Source organism: Pleurodeles waltl, chromosome 1_2 (assembly GCF_031143425.1).
Source record: "Pleurodeles waltl isolate 20211129_DDA chromosome 1_2, aPleWal1.hap1.20221129, whole genome shotgun sequence".
NCBI lineage: Eukaryota > Metazoa > Chordata > Amphibia > Caudata > Salamandridae > Pleurodeles > Pleurodeles waltl.
In genome coordinates, this window is record NC_090437.1 from 274,928,562 (window position 1) to 274,943,626 (window position 15,065).

At 41.7% G+C, this 15,065-nt stretch overlaps 1 long non-coding RNA gene across 1 annotated transcript in view; it reads right to left on the reverse strand.

Annotated features, from left to right (window-relative positions):
- The window catches only part of LOC138295500 (uncharacterized), an 88,002-nt gene extending 84,026 nt beyond the window's left edge, over positions 1 to 3,976 (reverse strand). Inside the window, exon 1 of the long non-coding RNA XR_011203608.1 lies at positions 3,722 to 3,976. This is a non-coding gene — a long non-coding RNA (uncharacterized lncRNA). The remainder of the gene's footprint in view (positions 1 to 3,721) is intronic.
- Positions 3,977 to 15,065: the final 11,089 nt, after the last annotated feature.

Consider the following 15,065-nt stretch of genomic DNA (forward strand, 5'->3'; position numbering starts at 1 on the left):
ACTTATAGAGGGCTCAATTATACCCATTTTCAGCATGTTCTATACTTCTTGTTCAACCACTTTCCTACGGTCTTCAGGTATACGATAGGGTCTAAGACGGACGACTTTCCCTTCTTTGGTGTTAATCTCATGCTGTATCAAAGAGGTCTTGCCAGGGGTCAATGAAAAAAGTCTCCGGTTCTGGTGTAATATCTCTATTAGTTGTGTTCAGTGGTCGTTAGGTAGATTGGGGTTAATGTGGGGGAGTTTTTCACACAAATTATCAGGTTGGGGACATACATTTATTTCCAGTGGTTTTACCTTATTTACAAAAAAAACAGTATCTAGTTTCTGGGATTGGATATCATTGCCTTCCCATTTTTTAAGTAAATTAATATGATAGATTTGTGTTTTCTTTGGTGTTTTTGATATTAGTAACCAGCAGGTAACAGGGTTTTGAGCTTCTAGTATTTCATATGGTCCTTGCCATTTAGCTAATAATTTATTCTCAGAACTGGGCAACAGCACTAATACCTTGTCCCCTATTCTTAGATCCCTTAAGGTAGTACCTCGATTATAATACTTCTTTTGTTTCTCTTGCGCTTCTTCTAAATGGATTCTGACATCATCCCACATTGTTTGTATGTGATCCTTTAGCTGTTGAGTGTATTCAAGTATATCTTTATCGGCTGTCTCTTTCTACTCCCACTTTTCAGCTGCCATATCTAATAGGGTTCGGGGTTGGTGTCCAAAAACCAATTTAAATGGGCTATGGCCAGTTTAGTCCTGAACGTGGGTACGTATAGCATATAAAACTAAAGGTAACTTTTTGTCCCAATCTCTTCCCGAGTCAGATATTGTTTTTTTTAGCAGTGTTTTGATGGTAAGATGATATCTCTCTACCAACCCATCTGTCTGTGGATGATAAACAGATGTGAAAATGTGTTTTACCCCTAATATTTGACATATTTAAGTCATTAGTCGGGACATAAAGGGAGTGCCTTGATATGTTAACAATTCTTTCTGGAAACCTACCCGAGAAAAAAAAACAATCATGGCATGTGCCACACTTTTGTTGGTCATACTGGTAAGAGGGATGGCTTCGGGGTACCGTGTGGCATGTTCTGCAAGAACAAGAATATACAAATACCCTCTAGAAGAAGGGGTTAACGGCCCCACCAGGTCCATACCAACCCTAGAAAAAGGGATGTCAATAACTGGCAAATGGTAGAGAGGAGGTCTCCTAACGGCTCCTGGGTTAATGATTTGACACTTTGGCACTGTGCACAGAACCTACGAATATCTGAAAATACACCAGGCCAATAGAAGCGCCAGAGTAAGTATTCCTCCATTTTTTCTCTCCCAAAGTGTCCTCCCCCACTTTTGCAGGAGCTAAATGTAATACTTGGATGCAATATGGGTTGGGTACCACTAATTGGATTTTCTCCCGATTATCATGTTTTACAATCCAATATAGTGGAGCGTTCTGGGTAAAGAAATATGGACCCACTTGTTCTGTTTTTTCAGTAACTGTGGAGGGCCAATCATGTTGTAATGCGGTATCATCTCTTTGACTAAGTCGGAAAGGTGGTAGTGTCGCCAAGATAGGTTTCTCTGTCGGGGTTAAATGGAATGAGTCAGAAGGGTTAGTCAATTGGTAGAATTTTTTCTGTTCTCTTTTTTCGCTTCTGCTTAATTTTCTTTTTTCCTTAACAAGACTAATGAGGGTCTGAGCAAACGGGGCTTCCTTTAGCCAGGTGTCTGTTGTATGACTTCGACAAACATTGTCCAATAGTTCGGGAAAATTAATATAGTCTGTTCCTCTAATGAGATCTTCAACCAGATGTGGTTTTTGCCCCACTATGAGGGTTTCTCTTCATCCCCTCTACTCTATATGGATTTCCGCTATTGGGTAGTGTCTCATATCCCCATGGATACAGCAAATAGTGACAAATTTGTCTTGCTTGATTTGCTCTTTGTTACCAATTCTGCTTTAATCACTGACTGGCTGCACCCGGAGTCAACTAACACCCTAGTGGGTTTATTGTTTACTAACATGTCTTTCGTATAGTGTGACACTCCTCGGGCTGTACATAGTACTCTGCCTCTGGTAATCCCTATCTCCATGGGCTTGGGTTTAGGTAGTTTGTGGGGACAATTACGAGCAATGTGTCCCCACTCTGCACAATGGTAGCATTAGGGTGATTGATTAGGTCTTTTGTCTGGAAATTGTGAAATAGGACCGTCCTCTGAGCTTTTTATTGTTTGTGGTCTGGAAGAGGAGATAGTCTGTTTTCTTCCCAGGGTCTGTCCTTTTGTGGGAGTTATTCTGAAATCAGAAGCTCTGTGAAACACACGTGCTAAGTCTATAGCAGATGACATGGTGATATTAGGGTACTGTTTAATCCAGTTGCAAGTTTGTAGGGGTAGAGCGTCTAAAAACTGTTCTAGTAATATTATCTGTATTACTTCTCTATTTGTGCTGATCGGATCCAACTATTTTAACCCTAAATCTTCTACTCTGTAGTATAGAGCCCGGGGTTTTTCCAAGGGGATCCATTTCGTCTTCCTAAATTTTAAATGATAACACTCTGTATCAAAGCATACCCTTTCAAGAATGGCTTTCTTTATCTCTGTATAGGGTGTTGTTCTGCCTGGATTTACTGCCTGGTAAGTGGCTTGTAATGTTCCTGTCAAAAGGGGAGCCACATACTGTCCCTGTTTGTCTTGAGGCCAGTTCACGAATGCTGCAACCCTTTCAAAATTTGTAAAGAAGGCATCAGGGTCTTCTCCCTCCTGAAATATTTGTAGTACGGAACTAGGTACATTGGGATGAACTCTGGTGGTGGCTATAGTGTCAGTTAGCTTTTGAAGAGCTGTTTCGTGAACCAACTGGTTATTTGCAATGATTGTGGCTTGACTTTTTAAAGCAGCCTGTACCGTTTCCCTGTCATTCTGGGCTTCTTTTAGTTGTTCCTCCCATACCATCTGTAAATGTCTTTGCCCTTCGGCAAGTTGATTAATCATGTCTTCTAAGGAAGGTTTTACCTCCATATTCCCTTTCTATTTTTAGGGAATAGTGCCCAATTCTGACATCAATATGTTGTGGGTATTCGAATTGTGGGCCTGGTCAGAGATATTGTTTAAGACACAACTCTTTAGTTTGTAAAAATAATTGGGTTTCTTTTTATTGTTTTCCACGAGTTTTTAAATTAAATCATGTCTTTCGCTTTTTCTTCTTCCTTCCTCTTTGTTTCTTTTTTCTCTCTTTTTGAGTGTCTTCTCCTCTAGGCTTTTTCTTGACTGTCTTTAATCTCTCTCTTCCAGGTGGATCTCGGTTATAGAGGACGACGTTTCCACAGAGGATGGACAACAGTGAAAACAGATGGACAAGAGATAAGTATTTTATGTTTGAGTTCTACTTTTCTTTTTTCTCCTGGTTAGGGGGGAGAGTAAAGTGCGGGATAGTGCCTAAAGGTGAAAACGCAGTGGACCAGTTTTTGGCCTTGGTGTATAATAAAAGTGTGTACTGGTGATTATGTGCAGTCAACAAATGTAATGAACTCCGTTTATGGCTTGCTATTCCTCTTTCTTAGGCAAAGAATCAAGAGTTAAGTAATACTAATTATAAGTGGAAGTATTCACTTTTAACTCCCTCCCTCCTCACTCCTTTCCCCTCCTCCTTCCCTCCCCCCTCTCTCTTAAAAATATATTTGGTAGGTCCCAGTATGCAGGCACGTACCTGCATTAGCCACGTCCCTCCTGCGACGTGGCATGTTGTTTCCACTTATTTCGGTGGTTCTTCTCTTTCTTGGACTTGTCTGGTTTCACCAAGATGTTCTGTGCCGTCCAAACCCACGATGTCTGGTCTTTTTGCCTTTGCGTCCCTTTTTCCCTTTTCCGCCCTCTCGTCCCTTTCAGCATCTCCTCTACCTTCTTTGATCTTCTCATCTTCCTCCGTTCTCCGTTCCGAAATACCTTCCGAGTCTTCAGCTCCACGCCCTCCGTCCTCGTCTCTCTTTCTCACTTCCTGGTTGGTGTGCGTGTTCCAGAAAGTGTTGCTCTCCAGAGTACCGCAGGGGCACGCCTCTGTCTGCCCGGTCTGCATAGTGTCACCCATAATGGTGGTGACTCTATTACAAGGTTGAGCACAGGTTATCGTGTGTCTTATATTCTCATGGTATAATCATACTAGGCTAGATGGTTGTTGGCCCTTCAGAAGAATATTAATGGCTTCAGCAATTAAATACAGAATGTGAAGCAGTTGATAAACTCAAGCAAAAGCTAAATAATTTTATTTCCAGCCAAGCACTAAAGCGAAATGTAATAGACATGATCACTATCACTGTATGAAACAGAAAAGGCAGGATTACTTATCAAATAATGGCACTACTCTAACAATGCAATTATATAAAAGGGTTACCTGTAATAAGGCATATTTTCGTGAATTTTAAAATGGGTAGACTTCAGTTAGCAGTAAATTTATGGAAAAAGAGGTAAAAGTGCTAGACAAAGTACTTTGCCTTTAAATCCAAAACAAGACATCAGCTGATTGCTTGTAAACCGGTAGGGTCAGAATGGAGGAAATTACTGAGACTGATATTGTTTTTTAAATTGGATTTTTACTATTAAAGGCATATTGGAGTTTCTCTAAGAACCTCATACAGTGAGCGTTTACTATCAAAGTTTAAAATACTGTACTGTAGTTTTGAATCTGATAGTATCTAATGTCTTTTTATTCTTTCTTACACATTTCTCTGGGAATGTATATTATTTACAACAATAAATAAATATGAGAATAATAAAAAAAATGTGAAAGTAAGCTCATTTTTTCAGCATTCCTGTTACTTCAAATCCATAATTCACATGAATGACATAATTGCTTTTCACCATTCTCATGAATTACAGATTTTCAAACAATGCTGTAACTTGTAATGTAAGTGTACAATTGTGTTCGGGAATATTCTGCTAATCATTAGCAATTGAGCAACAGCTGGCATATGACTCAGGTGCCTTGTAGCAAAATTAATCTACATAAAATGTGCATTCCCAGCCAAAATGCCTAAAGCAGTTTATTATGGTTTGACATTATTTTCTTGTTCAGGAGCTGGAGACTAGATGGGCTTGTCAGTTATTATCTGCCATGAAATGTTCTGTTTCCATGTTTCTAACTAATAAAATCACATAGCAAAAACCTATTAAATCAGGAAGCCATGCAAGAAATTTATAAGAACCTGCGTTTAATTTTATTTGATGAGAGCCTGCTTTTCATTGTATTTAATCGAAATCCTTCTCAGTGTTCGGTATTTAGTGTTTCTCAACTATCCCTGAATCATGTTTCTTCCACTCCCTTTGTAGTTCAAAATATGCCACACTAGGAGATTTCATAGGTGTTGCAAAACAGCTTATCTGTCTCATTTAAAATTTACTTTCTACTTGTCACAAACCTGCTTTCATTTAAAAAGCCTTCAACAGACTTCTGTTGTGAGAAGCCATTTTGGTACCTAGGTTATTCACATTTTAACCATGTTTTAGTCATGTCAGCAAGACTGCTTTTAAGCAATGGCTTTTTTACACATTTCTATCAGTTTGCTTTTATTCCAGGAAAGCAAGGACCACACTGCTCATTTAATCAGCCTTTGCACTACATACAATTGATACTCTTTGCCCAGGGCTATCAGTATAAAATCTGCCAACTTGTGTTGCCTGTAAGGAGCCAGTTTCTATCACCAACGGACAGTTTTACTCCAGAATTGTGGTCCCAATGTGGCATAGGTTATTATATAAACGACACAATGACCCATTCAGGGTAGAATGTATTCCAGTCATGACCATCCTGGGATGCCTACTGCATGACAGGCAGTTCTGCTGATCTTCCAGCTCCCGGAGAGATTTGTCCTCTAATGACAGGCCCATACCTAATTTTCTATCCAGGTATGGGGCTGGGGCAAATCTGTTAGATCGGGCCAGACAGAGAGTTACCACCACTATGCTCACAGATATAGACATAGGGTTAGGTAGGAATCCCTAGAACCTCTTGAACCACATACATCATGGTGGGATTGTTTACCTTCTTTACCCTGATTGTAATGTCGATTACCTTGTTTTCATCTGCCTAATTATCTCAGCAAGTATATTTTTTTAATAGATTGTGATTGTTTCAATAAATGTATTGAAAACGTATCACCCCTCTTGTGTCTCACCTTGGCATGCATGAGTAACTGAGTGAAAGGGGTACATTCTGTTTCCACCACTTCCCTGGGGAGTCAATGTGTCATTTTCTGGTTGCCATAATCACCTTTTACCCCGGTGGATTTGCAGGTTTGGGTGAGGCACTGTGAGCAACCTAGGAGTTAGGCTGACAGCTACTAATGGTGTGGGTCACACTCAGTCTCCCACACTCTACAGTGCTGCTGTCCTAAACATGTGGTCCTATTACAAAATGAAGAATCACATAAGATGGTGCCACCAACGTATCAAGGTCAGATACTTATTTAACAGATCTCCTGAGTAGTTTTTCCTGTCTGCCTAAAGGTGCCCTATTCACCTTTAAATGGAAACATGAGTGGTTTTAGGGAAGTATCCTCCTCAGCTGTATAGGCAGCACTTATACCTGTCTGTAGGTTTTTCAAGCATGAACTCTTAAGGGGATACCCCACTTGGTGTTTCAAATCTCTGAATTCTGTTTTACAAATGGCGGATACAGTAGTTATTCCAGTACAATGTAGACATGCTGTCACAAAACATGTACTTGCGAAAGGGCTACCTAATGATGGTGGAGATGTTACAATTGTGGTTGAGGTACACAATGCATACAAAACTGAAAAATGTAATTCTTGGGTGAAATTTCCTGCAGTAGATGCCAATACAAATACATTTCATACATACATGGTGGCTAATCCACCAGCACAATACAGAGCATATAGTTATTTGGAAATTCCATTATCATATCAAGAACATCAAAACTATTTTGAAAGTACCCTTCCACATGTAGTTGAATATGTTAGATTAGGTCCCCTCAGTAATGGAGGGCCCACATGGGCAGTCCTAGCTGCATATACCCTGTATCCAAATGTATAAAAAGTGGATTTACGCCCTTTATACAATAATTTAGTAAGCTGATACAGATGTTTTACGCAATTCTTAATGTGAACATTGAATACTGCCCCAGCAAGGACTGCTCCAGCCACCCAACAACAATTGGCTACACCAGGGATAAACCAGTAACTATTAGTGCAATTAATTCTGGGTAAGGTTCCCACCAAGCGGGAGGCAATTCCATTTTGGATTGCTCAAAGAACAAACCAGCTAGAAGCATTAGTTCCCCATATGGGTCCCCAAGAGAAACATAGACTTCTCACAGTATGCATGCCATGCCACTTGTGATCATACCCTCAATAGATGATTGTCCTACTTGGGACACAGTTTTTACTGCAATTTACACCATAACACATCTTCCCTTTCATTCTTATCGGATGTGTTAAAACAAATTCAAAATGAATATGGGCCCTGGATTTTGTGATGAAATTGATGGGAAATTTCACCACAGTATCCTCAATTATTTTAGGAAACATATAAGGCGTAGCAGAAGCATTGGCAGTACGCCAATGACATGCGCAAGTTCCCACAAGAGACCAAGAGCATGAGTTACCAAAAATAATTGCCGAAACATATACGTGTTTAGGCCAAAGCAGTTTTGGGACCTGACCAAATAAGCCACAGCTCAAATGTAATTCCAAAAAGGAAAACACCAAGCAAGTGCACGAGTCTTCTAAAAAATGCTGGGGTAAACAAAAATCAAATAAAGATAAAGTTAATTCATGGGGAAAATTTCTGCATTTGGCGACCTTTGACAAACGTTACAATTTACGTAATCATGATAATTTGAAACTACCTAACAAGTCCCAGTATAATCATACACACCTTCCTCGTTCCTTTCGGCACTCATCTGATACATGGACCAAGAGAGGTGGGTTGTCAGCACAGACAGGAAGAGTATGTGAAACCAAAGCAGGACTCATAACGCTTGTTTGACATAATGATGAAAAAGGAAGAGAAACTTCCTCAATTAAAAGAAAAAGAAGGTTGCAGCAGTTTCAGAAAAATATGCCACACATATTGAGAACACTGCTGAGCAACAGGACGTGGGCAGTGACTGCTAGACAGCTCAGCAAGAGGCCCTGATGGCTCATCAGAATCTTCAAGAGTTTCTGGATGTGAGACAACTTTATAGAAGTTGAAACCCCGGACTGGCAAATTGCCGTCCCCCCAGATCATGTTTATAAGTTGAACATACAAATTGAGGGTGGCATAGTGCACATAATTAAAGTGACTATCTAGGAAGATTAAGGTTCAGCTATGGCATTCTCTTGGCGGAAAGGTCTGGCCACCAGAATTTGTGAGAACCATCTCACAAGGGAAAGGTGTCATTTTGCCATCTATTTTAATCTTGGTTCAGGAGAAAATAAAACAAGCCTATTTTGCAGACTGGGCACTTTCACAAGCTCCAGCTCTGTACTACAACCACCTGGGCTAGGATAGGGATTCTCCTTATCATGTTATACCTATACAGTTATCAGCCCACAAGTAGAACCACAGTACCCTATAAAACATGAAGCAAAACCCCCTGTGAGGGAGATTCTCTCACAACTTGAGACCAGGAAGTAATTGAACCACGTGTATCTCCAATGAACAACCCCTTATTCCCTATAGCTAAGCCAAAGCCTTCCTATAGAATGGTCTTATATGTCAGACATTTAAGCAGTAATAAATGCACATTTGTTCATTGTTACAAAAATACTACTGTAGCATGGTCTATGCAAACGGACCAAACAGTATGTCATTATTCATGACATCTGCCAACAAATTAAAGGGTCCACTGTCAAACGCCCACTGCAGACACCTCTTTTAGTGTCCAACAACCTTATGCAATGTGTGTATCTGGACCATTGTGGTCCCTTAAACTCTGATGGTGCATACAAATACATTCTATTATCAATAGACTCTTGCTCCATGTCCTACATCTTTGCCAACTTAACTATATGAAACTTCCAGTTAAGATGGTGTAGGACATGCAGTGCAGTGCTCCTTTCCCCTGTTGTCTGAGGCTTTTCTCTGGGATTTCTTTTGGACTGAATCTGAAGGGGTCCAGGAGATGAGGTGAATCTCCAGCACACATAAAAAACAACTCACTTGCCCCACTGGATGTCCAAAAAGAGTGAGAATTGGTGGATTATGACCTAGGGAGGAGTGGCCTAACCCCCAGGATCAGCAGCCAGGATCTTCACACAAGGGGAGAGTGGAAAGGCGGGACAGACTCCATAGGTCCAAGTCCCTTGTAGCCATGGATAGAGGTGCGAAGTTGCGTTTTGGAAGCTGGATGAAGGTTGATGAAGCCTGCAGCAGTAAGCCTCATTTGTACACAAAGCCTCTCCAACAATAAATCTCATATTTAAATCTGGAATGCTGCATGGTTTATGTATGTACAAGGTTCCCTGGCAGCACAGGAAGTTTTACTAATAAAACCTGTAGACTAACATACACAAACCACCAAAGAGAATTTTGGACTTATCTGAAACCTCACTTACATAACTGTGCAAGTACAATTGCGGCAGTAATAAAAAGAAAATAACTGTACAACAGCTCACCAAACTGTCAACTGATTTGGTACTTGCTGTGGCCACACAAAAGACAGCAATTAGGTACAATTGAGAATTTTTTACACTACTCCAAATAGCAGAGATTACTGTCAGCCTAGAGCTAACACTATGGTGACAAAGCATACAATTTCCCTCAAAAGAACAGAAAAGAATCAAGAGGAAGATAGATGCCTTTTAGGTCAATATGAGGAGAGCAATGACAGAGGACCTGGCAATAAAAATAGAGCTGCACAACTGAGACCTAGAGGAAATTGAAGACATTGAAGGGGCCTGACCAGCCCAGAGGAATAAGAAGTCAACAAGATGCTATGTTATGTTATTGTGATTTATGTTGCACACAGCTAACGCAAAAGGTTTCCTGGCACAGGCGGCAGCAGAAGTGAGTGAAGGTTTACTACTTGAATTGCCACTTCTTCAGGCTTTTACGAAATTCCAGCAAAGATTTTCAAGCTCTGAGATATTCAGGGAGAGAGTTCCACAGTTTTAGGCCGAGATAAGAAAAGGAACGCCCTTTCATTCGTGAATGGCAAACCCTTGGTACCACAAAAAGGAATTTTAAAGAAGATCTTAAAGGTCATGACAAATGGTACACAGTCACCAAGTTTGAATGTAGCAAGGGCCAAGGCCATTTTTATGTCTTGAACATATAGCACAATGCTTTAAACATGATACGTTGGATGCTGGAAGCCAATTCAACTAATAAAAAAGATGATTGAACAATAATGGCCACAGCACACAGGAAGTATAGTCCAAACAGTATGGCAGGGATAGTTGCCCCTGGTAGTATGATGTTGAAGTACACAATTGCAAGAAGTCTCAAGTCTTATGTGTAGATGGTATCTTTAATTAACAGATACTGGTCATCAAAGTGTCATCAGCGCAATACAGCCAACACGTGTTTCGTCACGACAGTGACTTTATCAAGGCGGGGCCGTCCGGCCAGGAGGGTACGTTGCGCAGGTAAGTTATGAGGGAGAACCCTATACAGTTGTATGGGCTGAGGAACGTAAAAAGTATCTTCTTGTAGTAGAATTGTCAATGATGAAAATGAGTGAGTGGTTAGAAAAAGTATTTGAATGCAAGGTGGGCAGGCCCTGATAAGCCTGTGACCGGAACCTGGAAAGGTCGTCAAGACGCGCGGCAACAAGTTGGTGTTGAGAGTAACGGTGAATGATGGGAAACCAAAGCAAACTTCGGTAATTGGAAGAGGAGCCCTACAGCCAAATTCTGTACCAGCTGCAAACGGCGGATGGAAATTGTATCCATGCCCATTTACAGAACGTTACCGTAGTCTAAGCGAGAGAAAACTAATGCCGAAATCACACTTGTTAAAGCAGAGAAAGAGAGCATTTGGCATATTTTTCTGAGCCATTTAAGCACTAAAAAAATAGGTGGAGGTGACTTTAATAACTTAAGGTCGAATAGACAATGTGTTGTCCAGCATAAATCCTAAGTTTTTGTCCAGCGAGGTAGGGGAGGGCCAATGTTGGGGTCCCCATAAAGAGTGGTGTTTGCATAGGAGCATAACCTCTGTCTTGTCACCATTAAGTTTTAGCATATTCATGTTCATCCAGTGAGCAATACTGCTTCAATCCAGAGAAAGATCAGATGGGCGCTGTGATGGTCAGGGAGACAATGAAAAGATGATCTGAGTATCATCATCTTAACTGAATAATGACAAACCATAACTCTCCACTACTTCCGCTAACAGGCGGATATAGAGATTGAATAAGAGGGGGCTGAGAATTGATCCTTGGGGCATGCCAAAAAATAAAACTTAAGGGTTAGATTTGGCATCAGAAGAAAAAACCTGGAATGAGTGTCCTTGCAAAAAGGAGCTGAACCATGGTAATTCTGAGCCTTTAATGCCTAGACACTCTAATCTGTGCAACAAAATAGCATGAGAAACAGTATCAATGGCTGCGCTCAGGTCAAGCAGCACCAGAACTGCCAACTCACCAGCATCCAGGTGTTGCCTCAGGTCTTCTGATACTCCCAATAGAGTAGACTCCGAACTATGACCCCTCCAAAAGCCTGATTGTGAAGGATGCAATACCTTATGGGATTCAACAAAAGCAGTGAGCTGTGCATTAACATGCTTTTCCACAATTTTGAAAAAGGAAGATAGCAATAAAATAGGATGATAATTAGAACACATAGAGGAGTCTGCGTGAGTTTTCTTTAACACTGAGAGCACCACAGAGTGTTCCACTTTGATAGTAGATAACTCTCACGCAAAGAGGCATTTAGGTTATCCAAGAAAATGTTTAATATGCTAGGGTCCAGTAGTTTCAGCTCAGGAGGAGGTAAATGATCTTCCCGGGAGCCTAGTTTAATAGAATGTAAGATGGACATAAAAGTGTCCATACTTAATGGAGCTCAGCCATCGATAAAGATCTTTGTGGGAGATAAGGAAGAGGAAACATTATTGTCCCAAAGTGGTAAATTCAAATCAACGTTGACTGCTCCTTGATTTAATGTATGTTCTCCATTCACATGGTCAATTTCTAGTTGAGCATAAATATTGTTAACTTTAGAGCTGAAGAAATTAGTCAGCTTCTCACATTGAGTGTGAGAAAGACTATTTGTATGAGAGCAATGGGATCCACCAATTCCTGTACCACCTTAAAAAGGGTTTTAGGGCAATTTTGGGCCTCAGAGATCTTATTAGCATAAACAGCAGCCCATGCAATTTTGCAAAGTCCATGGTATTTCTTAAGCTTATCTTTGTAGACAGTTTTTTCTATTTCTGAATATTTCTCTCTCCAGCGCCGTTCTAGTATCTTATACTGTATACAGTGAAAGATGCTAGCAACAAAGGAGTCCCTTAGCAAGGCAGAAAGTGTTGACTCAATAGAATAACCAGATTTCTAAGTGCTTGTGGAAGAACCTGAACCACCAGGTTAAGGCCGATAACAAGCATATAGTTGGAGTGATGTACTGATATTTGCAATACAACTTTTGACGTAATACATACAGATTAGTAAAATGTTTTGTGTTGATCGGGGACAAGCAGGCCAAATAGGCCAGTGACCTGTGACAGTGGACAGGAGAGGTAGAGGAACACTGGGTGCTGAAACCACTAGGGAATTCATAGTAGCACACAGATGTGTCATAAAAATCCACCACACAGATGCTGGGGAATTCACAGGTTGTTGGAGACATCGCTCATAAGGTCCTCTTAATGTGGAGGAGAAGAGCAAGTTGCCCTTAAAGATTGGTTACATTTTTGTATTATTTTCTTAACATGTAAGGAGTTCTCAATTGTTTTGCATGGCACCTTATACATCATAAGACTAGAAGGGTACAGTAAAGATGTTAATCACAACTATTATCATTCAAGCTTATAAACCAAAATTTGTGGAGGCTCAACTCCCCAACTAAATGGTGTATGGTATGGAAATATATCACGCATCAGGACAGAGATGCTGTTTTCCTTCAGGTGACCCATTTATTATAATGGGTCCAATTATTGAAAATAAAGAATAAGGGCTATCCAGTCCAGATCTTGACCCCCGGGAGATCTAAAACTTTGTTAGTAAATATATTTACCAATAGAGATTTGTTTCCAGGGAGGACATGGCCTGGCAGTTTGGGCTGGACTGTTCCCATGAGGAACAGGGTCAAGACTGATTTGCTTATTGCTGGGTCTGAACTGGGGTGGCATGGTGAGCAAAAGAACAATGGATTAAACCCAGATCTGTGACTGGGGGTGACTTGTTTGCATTGTCAGCACTCCGTCCATCATATCTTTGTGTTACTAATGTTGCCCTAAGTGGGAAGGGTATGCCCAGACATGGGTCCCTTGCTCACTGTGCCACTGAAATCAAGCTTGCCTGGCTGAAGAAGGGTGATACCCTGAAACTGGTCCCAGGATGTTTGTTTCCGGTCCAGGGAGGACCTGGCCTGGCAGTTCAGCCTGGACTGTTCCCTGAGGAACAGGGTCAAGACTGATTTGCATATGGCTGGGTCTGAACTGGGGTGGCAACATGAGCAAAAGAACGATGGATTAAAGCCAGATCTGTGACTGGGGGTGAGTGTTTACATTGTCAGCACTCCGTCCATCATTCTTTTGTGTTACTAATGCTGCCCTAAGTGGGAAGGGTATGCCCAGACGAGGGTCCCTTGCTCACTGTGCCATTGGAATCAAGCTAGCCTGACTGAAGAAGGGTGATACCCTGAAACCGGTCCCAGGATGCTTGTTTCTGGTCCAGAGAGGACTTGGCCTGGCAGTTTGGGATGGACTGTTCCCATGAGGAACAGGGTCAAGACTGATTTGCATATGGCTGGGTCTGAACTGGGGTGGCATGGTGAGCAAAAGAACGATGGATTAAACCCAGATCTGTGACTGGGGGTGAGTGTTTGCATTGTCAGCACTCCGTCCATCATCCTTTTGTGTTACTGATTTCTCAATATTGCCAAAGCATCTTCAAAGCGCAAACAGAATCAAAACAAAAGCGCTCTCCAGGTGCTTTTAACAAATAAAGTGGGTCGCTGACCAGGCACCCAGGCAGCAGGTATAGTGCTTCCTAAGGCAATACCAGCAGTACAAATGAAGCAGTCCTCTTGCACTTCCAAAAGTTGCAGGGGTCAGGGGCCACAGCATCCTGCCCCTGGGGGCCAAAGTACAATGGAGCACCAGGCGACAGGGCCCAGTAGCAGGCCAGCACAAGGTGGATGCAGGCAGTTGGCAGTTCCTCAAAGTGACCAAGCAGGTCAGAGATCAGCACAGCAGCAGCAGTCCCAGGCGGTTCCTGGTGAGTCCCTCCAGCAGCATTCTATGTCCAGCTCCAAAATGTCTGTAAATTGTGGGGAAAACTCCCCTGTGCTTATTCTCAGTGTTGGCAGTGGGTTAAAAAAGAAGGGGAGAGGAGGTTTCCAACCAGTTACAACTGGTTCTGGAGTGCCCCCTTTCTCCTTCAGCACAGGCTCCAAACGTCAGTTGGGAGTAAACAACTCTTTTGTGTGCAGCCAGGACACAGCCTTTACAGATGCATGTGTGCCCTGCCTCTCCCTTCTCTCAGCCCATGAAGACCATTCAAAATACAGATGCACCTCTGTGACACCTCCACCCTCCCTGTGTACAGGCTGTCTGTAAAGTATGCAAAAAGCCCAACTGTCACTCTGCCCAGACATGGATTGGAGTCAAGCTGCAAAACACCGGCGTCAAAAGCACAGAGAAATGCTCACTTTCTAGAAGTGGCATTTCTGTAATAGTAATAAAAAATCCACTTATACCAGTAAGCACCAGTTCCCACTACCATTAGAACCATACCAAACATGCCTATGCTACCCCTCATAAATCAAACAATACCCCATAGACATAAGGCAGGGCATTTCCAATGCACTCTTATAGGAAGGCAGCCCTCACAGCAGTGAGAAACCAAATAGACTGTTTGTCACTACGAGGACAGGCTAAGCAACCAG